The sequence below is a fragment of the Nycticebus coucang genome, chromosome 6 (genome assembly GCF_027406575.1).
Source record: "Nycticebus coucang isolate mNycCou1 chromosome 6, mNycCou1.pri, whole genome shotgun sequence".
Classification (NCBI taxonomy): Eukaryota; Metazoa; Chordata; class Mammalia; order Primates; family Lorisidae; genus Nycticebus; species Nycticebus coucang.
Window position 1 is genome coordinate 37,336,942 of NC_069785.1, and position 8,115 is coordinate 37,345,056.

At 40.4% G+C, this 8,115-nt stretch overlaps 1 pseudogene across 1 annotated transcript; it reads right to left on the reverse strand.

Annotated features, from left to right (window-relative positions):
* Positions 1 to 2,994: 2,994 nt before the first annotated feature.
* LOC128588898 (ATP-dependent RNA helicase DDX18-like) lies at positions 2,995 to 6,335 on the reverse strand (annotated as a pseudogene). Its single transcript, XR_008380817.1, has one exon. The product of XR_008380817.1 is annotated as an ATP-dependent RNA helicase DDX18-like (transcript).
* Between the last annotated feature and the right edge of the window lie 1,780 nt (positions 6,336 to 8,115).

The window sequence follows — 8,115 nt, forward strand, 5'->3', positions numbered from 1 at the left end:
GTCACTCAAGGTTTCCTAAGTGCTGCCTGTAGCACGTCAGTTACCCTCTCATATTCCACACTGGGGGAAAGGGTGCTTGGCTCCCAGTCACAGGGCACACACAGAAGAATGTCCATTCTGCCCACTGCTTCCCCAACCTGGCGGGAGCAATGTGAAGGTTACTGTGGGATATTTGCTCTTCCTCTTCTACCCCCAGCCTGGTAGGGGCTATGCAAAGGCTACTGCTGCAAAGCTGGGTCCCTATCAACCTGACCATGTACCGGAGAGCTGGCATAAGCTGCAGAAACATGGGATTTGCATCCACCAGATCCCTGCTGCACTTGCTGTCTGGTGCAATGTCTCTGCCTAGACTCTAAGCAGTTTCCCTATCAGTCCAGATATCTGCAGTGGTGGAGGGAGCCCTCTCAGTGATTACAGGGCATTTCGGGGCTCTATCCTCCTGACCTTCCCCACATGCGAATGCCTTCCCACATAACAGGCAATTCAATCTTCCTGAATGAACTGCTCCATCACCTCCTTCACTCTGAATGTTCTGTGTTGCCTCTTCAGGGTTTTATAATTTTTTTTTTTTTTTTGAGAGAGAGTTTCACTTCATTGCCCTTGGTAGAGTGCTATGGCATCACAGCTCACAGCAACCTCAAAGTCTTGGGCTCAAGCCATTCTCTTGCCTCAGCCTACCAAGTAGCTGCAACTAAAGGCACCTGCTACAATACCTGGCTTTTCTCTCTCTTTTTTTTTTTAAGAGGTGAGGTCTCGCTCTTGCTCAGGCTGGTCTTGAACTCCTGAGCTCAGGCAATTCACCTGCCTTGGACTCCTAGAGTGCTAGGATTATAGGCAGTGAGCCACTGCCATCTGTAGGAAGGCATCTGACTGTAATTTTGTCTCCTTGAGAGTGGTGTACACGCAGGTTAACCTTTAGTCCACTACTTTCCTCTCATTCTGCTTATGTCTGCTTTTCTGGTGTAATGTCTTTTATAACTTTTGCTTGCTTAATTTTGCTAATTTCCAGTACTATGTTGAATAGAGTGGGAAGAGAGGGTATGCTTGCCTTGTTCCTGATCTTATCTTTGGCTAAAATTCTTTGTAATCCATGTAGCTTTACATTGCTGTCTGCATATGTGAAGGAGAAAACAACTCTTCTAGTTTTTAAGAGACTGGTTTCAGCAGGTACAGAACTCCTGATAGATTCCTAGAGTGATGGAACTACCCTCTAAGGTCACAGTTGAGAGGTCCTAGAGATGTGTCACATGGATGATGCTGGGCTTGCAGAAGGCCAGTTACTGGGGACATAAGAGGGTATGATCCCTGGCTGGACTCCAAGTAGATGAGATTGCCTCTGGAGTCATGGTCAAGTAGAGTTGGAAATGGGTCTGAGACCATTTTTGATGATAAAAGTGGGGTTCAATGTGGTAGCCCCTACTTGGTATCTGCATAGGCAGGACTGCTCCCAGACCATGGTAGATGCAGGAAGGAGTTGAGTCATAGGGCTGCTGGAGTGTCCCTAATTAGGTCTGATGTCAGGAGGCTTACCACTGGGGGAATAGATGCATCTCCCATCAGGTCCTTAGGGGGGCAGGACTGTACTCAGATAACAGTAAAGCAGGGCTGGAGCTAAGCTATAGGTCTGCTTCAGGACCTACAGCCAGAAATGAGTTTCCCTACAGCCTTTTACTGAGGATATGAAACTGCATGATTCTTCCCCTGGAACAATGGGACCAGTTACAGGACTGAGACCAAGCAGGGCTGAAGCCGAGACCATAGGGGAAAAGGGTTGTTTCTGATTTGTAGCTGAGGTCAAGGTTAGTGAGCCTGCCTCTGGGGCATAGGCTGGCTTTGTCAAAGTGGCCCTCTTTGGTCTTGGGTTTCGCTGGGGTTCTGCAACCTCCTACCTGGATGCCAAAGCTCCCACAGAGGCATTTTTGTTGGCAAATGGTTGCCAAATTATTACTGTAGGGTATATAAACTGGGATCTCCTTTTTGTCACTCTCTGGCTTTTGACAGTTTGATTATAATATCTCAGTGTGGACCTCTGGGTTTATCCTATTTTCACAGTCCTTTGATCTTAAATTTAAATATCTGCTTCATTATTCAGATTTAGAATTTTTCACCAAGTATTTTTCCAAATAAGCCCTTTAATCCTTTCTTTTTTTTTTTTTTTTACGATTAATGGTATTTAATGACACAGGAAAATGACATGTTATAAAACAATCTGGTTACAAGTAGTAGGCAGAAGATAATTTCTCTTGATAAAAAAATTAAAAATGCGTATTAACATGCCCAGAAAAAACTGGAAGGTTACATACCAAATACCAACAGTATTTACTTCTGTTCATTGATTAAATATTGTTCCCTTTGTATATTTTTAAAAACATAATTATTTCTGAACAAAAAAGGAAAGCATGATACTAGAGACAGTTATGAGTTAGGAATCTAAGAAAACAAGCCAGGAGCCCAGGAGTCAAGGCTCGAACCCAGGAAGCCTGCGGCCAATGGCAGCAGTCAAGCCCAGAGGGGGGCGCTGTTCTTCTTGTGCTGGAATGTTAACTATCAGACTGCTTCCTCCATTTGATGTTCTCCATGTACCTACATTTACTGAGACTCTACAAATATTAACTTGCACAATAGCAAAATGATGCTGGCAATTTTGGCTTTGAGTTTTGAACTGTTAACTGTTTTGTACTTATGCACTACTCTAACATAATAGAAATGAAGTGCGCCTATAACAAAATACCCATCTGACTGACATAGCTATTTTTTTCTGACCACTGTTCATTTTCAGTCTTCACTACAGATCTTATTTTTTGTTTCATGGATCTGGAAGAGGTAATTTTTCTCACCAAGTAACTAACACTGATAGATGCTGAGCACTGTGATGGCTTGGCTTTATGTCTACTGACAGTTGGCCCTGGCTTCTAAGAGCTCTGCTGTGTTGGAAGGGCTTTCCAAAACCCAGACCACCTTCAAATCAACAAATCTGGAGGAGGAATGTCACTATTCTTTTTTTTTTTTTTCTTTAAAGTATTTGCTAAGTTACCAGATGAAGATCAGCAGTGTCTTACACCAGTATTGGTGTAAATGAAGCTCATAAATCTCAATCTCCTTCTCCCCCACCCGTTATGACTGCTAGGGACACTATTCAAATAACGATGACAAATAACCCATATTTCTTACTCTAAAAGAAAAAAAGAAACTGGGACAGGCTCATTTTTAAAAAATCAAGACTATATAAAAATGATGGTACCTTTATCCTAAGGTGCGTCATAGGTATTTCTCAAAGCTCTCTGCCCTTATATACTGCAGCATTTTTAGGAGGGGTCACGAGACATAATACCACGAAGGTCCTAGAAACAACTAAAACTAAAAAAGGCCCTGAGACTATTTTTGCATTACCATCATCTGCCTAGTACACTAAGTTACCTTCTACAAGAAGTCAGTACAGAAATCCACACCACAGAAATCTTCAAAAACTGAGAAGGAACAAAAAAATTATATTAAAACAATGACATAAGTTTGTGTGTATTTAAAATTAAAATAGCATATTATCACCACAAAAACACTAGAGAAATTCCTTGCCTTGCTCTTAGGCAAATTCCTTGCCTTGCTCTTAGGCAACCAAAAATTAAAGTCTGTTTTGTATCTCCAAAATAAAAGACACTTGATGAAAAAAAAATCACAGTGCTCAGTGCTTCCAACCTGGGTCATATTCTCGTTACGAAGGTCCAAATTCTATGGCTACAAAAATTCCTTTGTTACAGCAAGAAAAAAAAATTAATTTCAGGACAAAGCTATTCCAGATGAAAGTTGTGTCTTCAGTGTGAGAACTGTCTGCTGTCAGATGATTTCTTGCTAATGTGTTTAAAGATTTTTGACTTCTCAACCTTCTTGGTCTTCTGGTAGCCAAATCTGCCGCCACCTCCTCTCTTTCTTTGCTTGCCTTCCTTGCTGTTCACGTTCAGATCAACAAAAGGAGGCACCTTGAAACCAAAGGACAGAGCAACTTGAGGCAAATTTAAGTTATGAACATTGAAGATCTGTTTCAGAGAATGGGAGTCATAGGCTCGAATGTATGACTTATATGCTTCCTGGGCTGACTTATGAAGAAAGTAGTTCTTTTCAATCAATTGTTCAAGCTGAGACTGAATGTTAGAAATTTTAGACCAGGAAAAGTCAAATTCACTTAATGGAACCTTGGATTGCTTCAAGTAACGAAGGAAACCCAATTCTTCCGGGCGTAAAATGAGTAGAGCATGCCCTCTCCCATTCAGGCCTCTGGCTGTTCTACCTACACGATGAATATATTCCTTAGGGTCATCTGGAGGGTCGTACTGAACGATCCAGTCGACTTCAGGAATATCCAGCCCTCTTGCTGCCACATCTGTACATAATAAAATCTCTGAATCTGCATTGCAGAACTGGAAGAATGTGGTTGTACATTTATTTTGCTTCTGCTTCCCATGAATGGCCAAGACAGGCAAATCAATGTAGTTCAGCAACTCGTAGTGGTATTTCACAGACTTACAAGATGAAAAAAAGACCATTAGTTTCTTCTTTCGGTTCTTCTTAAGGAATGTAAAGAGCAGTAGAAATCTCTTTTCAGAGGGACAAACCACATATCCCTGCTCAAGACCATCCACTGTTGCATTAGTTTTATCATCATCAACACCCACATACAATGGCTCCTTTTTCAGAGAAATCCTTGCTAGATCTTCAACTTTTCAAGTTTGTATGGCAGAAAAGAGCATAGTCTGTCTGCATGTTGGCAGAAGTTTAATAATCTGCTTTAATTCTTCTTCAAACCCAACATCCAAGATTCGATCAGCCTCATCAATAACCAGACCCTGTAGATTTTTATACATAAACCCAGGGGTATTCTGCATGTGGTCCAGGAGACGACCTGGGGTGGCCACAATGATGTTGATCCCATTAGCGAGTTTCTGTGCTTCAGCAGATCTGTTACTGCCACCCATTACCAACCCGTATGTATGCACATGGTGAGTTATCAGCTCCTTAAGAACACCAAAAGTCTGCATGGCCAGTTCCCTAGTTGGTGAGAGAGTAAGGACTCCTGTTCCATTCCTGGGCATGAACTTTAACTTCACAATGAGTTCCACTGCAGGGATGAGAAAAGCCAGAATTTTGCCACTCCCTGTTTTTGCAGCTGCTAGAAGATCCCTGCCTTCCAGAAGTGGCTTGATACTTTTATGTTGAATTTCAGTCATGTTTGTAAAGCCCATTTCTTTTATTGCCTTCAGAGTATTTTCATTGACAAGATCAGTTAAAGAAGCAAATGAAGTGTCCTCAAAAGCACCTGTCAGTCCCATGGGCAGGCTGGGGGCTTCACTGCCACCTTCCTCAGTATCTGGCTCCCCTGCGTTGTCTTGTCCCTTCATGCGCCTCAGCACTTTCTTCTTCAGATTCCCCTTGGTTTTCAGTTTTTGGTCTTTTTGTGTCAGGCCCAGCATCATTCACCATTTTTCTCTTCTTCTTTTTCTTTTTTGATTCGGAATTGGGAGACTGCATTGCTGCTTGTCCATTGGTTAATATGATAGACTTACTTTTCTAGGGGGATTTTTAACTTTTACATTTTCCACTGTTTCTTCAGACATGTCTCCATTTTGGGTTTCTGAAAAGCCCACTATCAGAGACTGTTTTAAGGATTTTTTAAGTTTTCTACTTCCTACTGTTTCTTCAGTGGTCTCATCTCCATTTTGAGTTTCTGACAGGTTCACATTTGAGGTCCCCTGCAGCTTTAGGTTTCCCTGCCGCAACTTCAGGTTCCGCTTCTCGATCTTCTTGCGCAGGAGTTTCATAGGCAGGTGAGACATCTTGTAGAATCGCCTGCACCTCGGAGCCACGGCAAGAATCCTCTGCTGTTGGGGCTGACGTTACTTCCTTTGCTCCCTTTAATCCTTTCTTCATCTTCTTCTACTCCTATAGATTGGTTGGCTTGATGGTATCCCATAAGTCCTTTATACTTCCATTTTTTTTCCTTTTTCTTACCCTAAGCAACTTAAATAGCCTAACTTTAAGGTTGCTGATTCTTTCTTCTGCTTGATCAACTCTACTGTTGAACCACTCTAGTAAAGTTTTTGGTTCAGTTACTGTACTGTTTGGGTCCAGAATTTCTTTTTGGCTCTTTTTCATAGTTTTTATCTCTCTATTCTCATTTTGTTCATGCATCATTTTCATGATTTCATGTGAAAATCTCTGTGACTATAGATTTGTCTATTTCCCCTTATTTCTGTCAATTTCTATTATGTATGTTTTAAGGCTGTGTAATTCCATGTGTACAAATTAAGAAGTGTTATGTGTATGTACCTGGTGAATTAAGCCTTTTAAAATTTCTAGTGTACTTTATAACACTTTTAATCTAAAAAACTTATTTTATCTTCATGAAGGTAAACATAAAGAGAGCTACATAAACTCTCTTGCCTAGCTTTTGTACGGCATGTTTTCTCTTTCTTTTATTATGTCTTTCTGCACTCTTAATTTTTAGTTGCGTCTCTTCCGAAGTGGATATGATTCATTAGCTTTCTTTTTTTTTTTTTTTGTGAGACAGAGTCTCACTGTGTCACCCTTGGTAGAGTGCAATGGCATCACAGCTCACAGCAACCTCAAACTCTTGGGCTTAAGCAGTTCTCTTGCCTCAGCCTCCCAAGTAGCTGAGACTACAGCTGTCCGCCACAACGCCTGGCTATTTTTTTGTTGCAGTTGTCATTGTTGTTTAGCAGGCTGGGGCCGGCTTCGAACCCACCAACCTCAGTGTATGGGCCAGTGCCCTACCCACTGAGCTACAGGCACTGCCCTCAGATCAGCTTTCTAATCAATCTAATACTCCTTTGTCTTTTAAGTGACCAGTTGGTGCATTTATATTTAATGTAATTACTGAGATATTGGATTTTAATATATGATTATACCATATGATTTGTGTTTTTTATTCCATGCCAAAATTTTACTCTATTCTTTTGCCCCTTCTACTTCTATTGCCTTTTAAAAAATTATTATTATTATTGCAGTTTTGGTCAGGGCCAGGCTTGAACCCGCCACCCCCGGTATATGGGGCCGGTGCCCTACTCCTTGAGCCACAGGTGCCACCCTAAAAATTTTTCATTATTCCATTTTCCCTTCATTAAATTGCATGTTATACCCCTTTATATCATTTTAGTAGTTATTCTAAAGCTTATAACGTGTTATCTTGAAGTATGAAGTTTATTAGTAATCTGAATCTTTTCCTTCTTTTATGTATAATGCAAAGGCTTTTACTCATTTAATTTTTTTTCTAAATTTACTACCTTTATATTCTTAAATACATGTATTGTTTTGTAGTTAATTCTATGTATATTTTAAACTGCAAGAGACATTATATTATTGTTACAGATAGTCAATATTCACTAACATTTCCTCATATATTAACTCTTTTCATTTCTCCTTGCTCTTCCTGGATTTCTGACATTCCATCTGGGGTCATTTTCTTCTGCCTTAACATCATTTACTATCCTTTGGAATGCATATCTTCTAGTATCATTTTTTTTTAGTTATTGTCATCCAGGAAATTCCCTCACTTTTATTCTTAAAGGGTATTATTACTGGGGATAGAATTCTGGGATGACAGTCATTTTCATTTAGTATTACAAAAAAAGTGATTCCATTTTCTTTTGATTCGATCACTCTGTTGAAAAGATAGGTTTCATTCTAACTGCTGCTTCTTTGAAAGCAGCCTGTTAATAACTCACTTCGGCTATTTTCAATTTTTTTCTTTGACTTTTCTCTCCAGAAGTTTTGCCATTATGTGCCTAAGTAGGAATGTCTTTTTCTTTTGTTTTTTTTGGCTGGGGCTGGGCCTGAACCCACCACCTCCGGCATATGGGACCGGTGCCCTACTCCTTGAGCCACAGGGGCCACCCAGGAATTTCTTTTTATTTTGCTTGGAGTTCACCAGATTTCTTAGATGTATACTTTGGTGTTTCATCAATTTTGGAAAGTTCTCCACTATTACCTTTTCAAATATTTCACCTCCCACATTATCACTCTCCTCTTTCTAACATGTATTCTAGATCTTCTCATTTTTTCTGTGCCTTTTACTTATATCTTCTACCTTTGTTTTGCATCATTCTT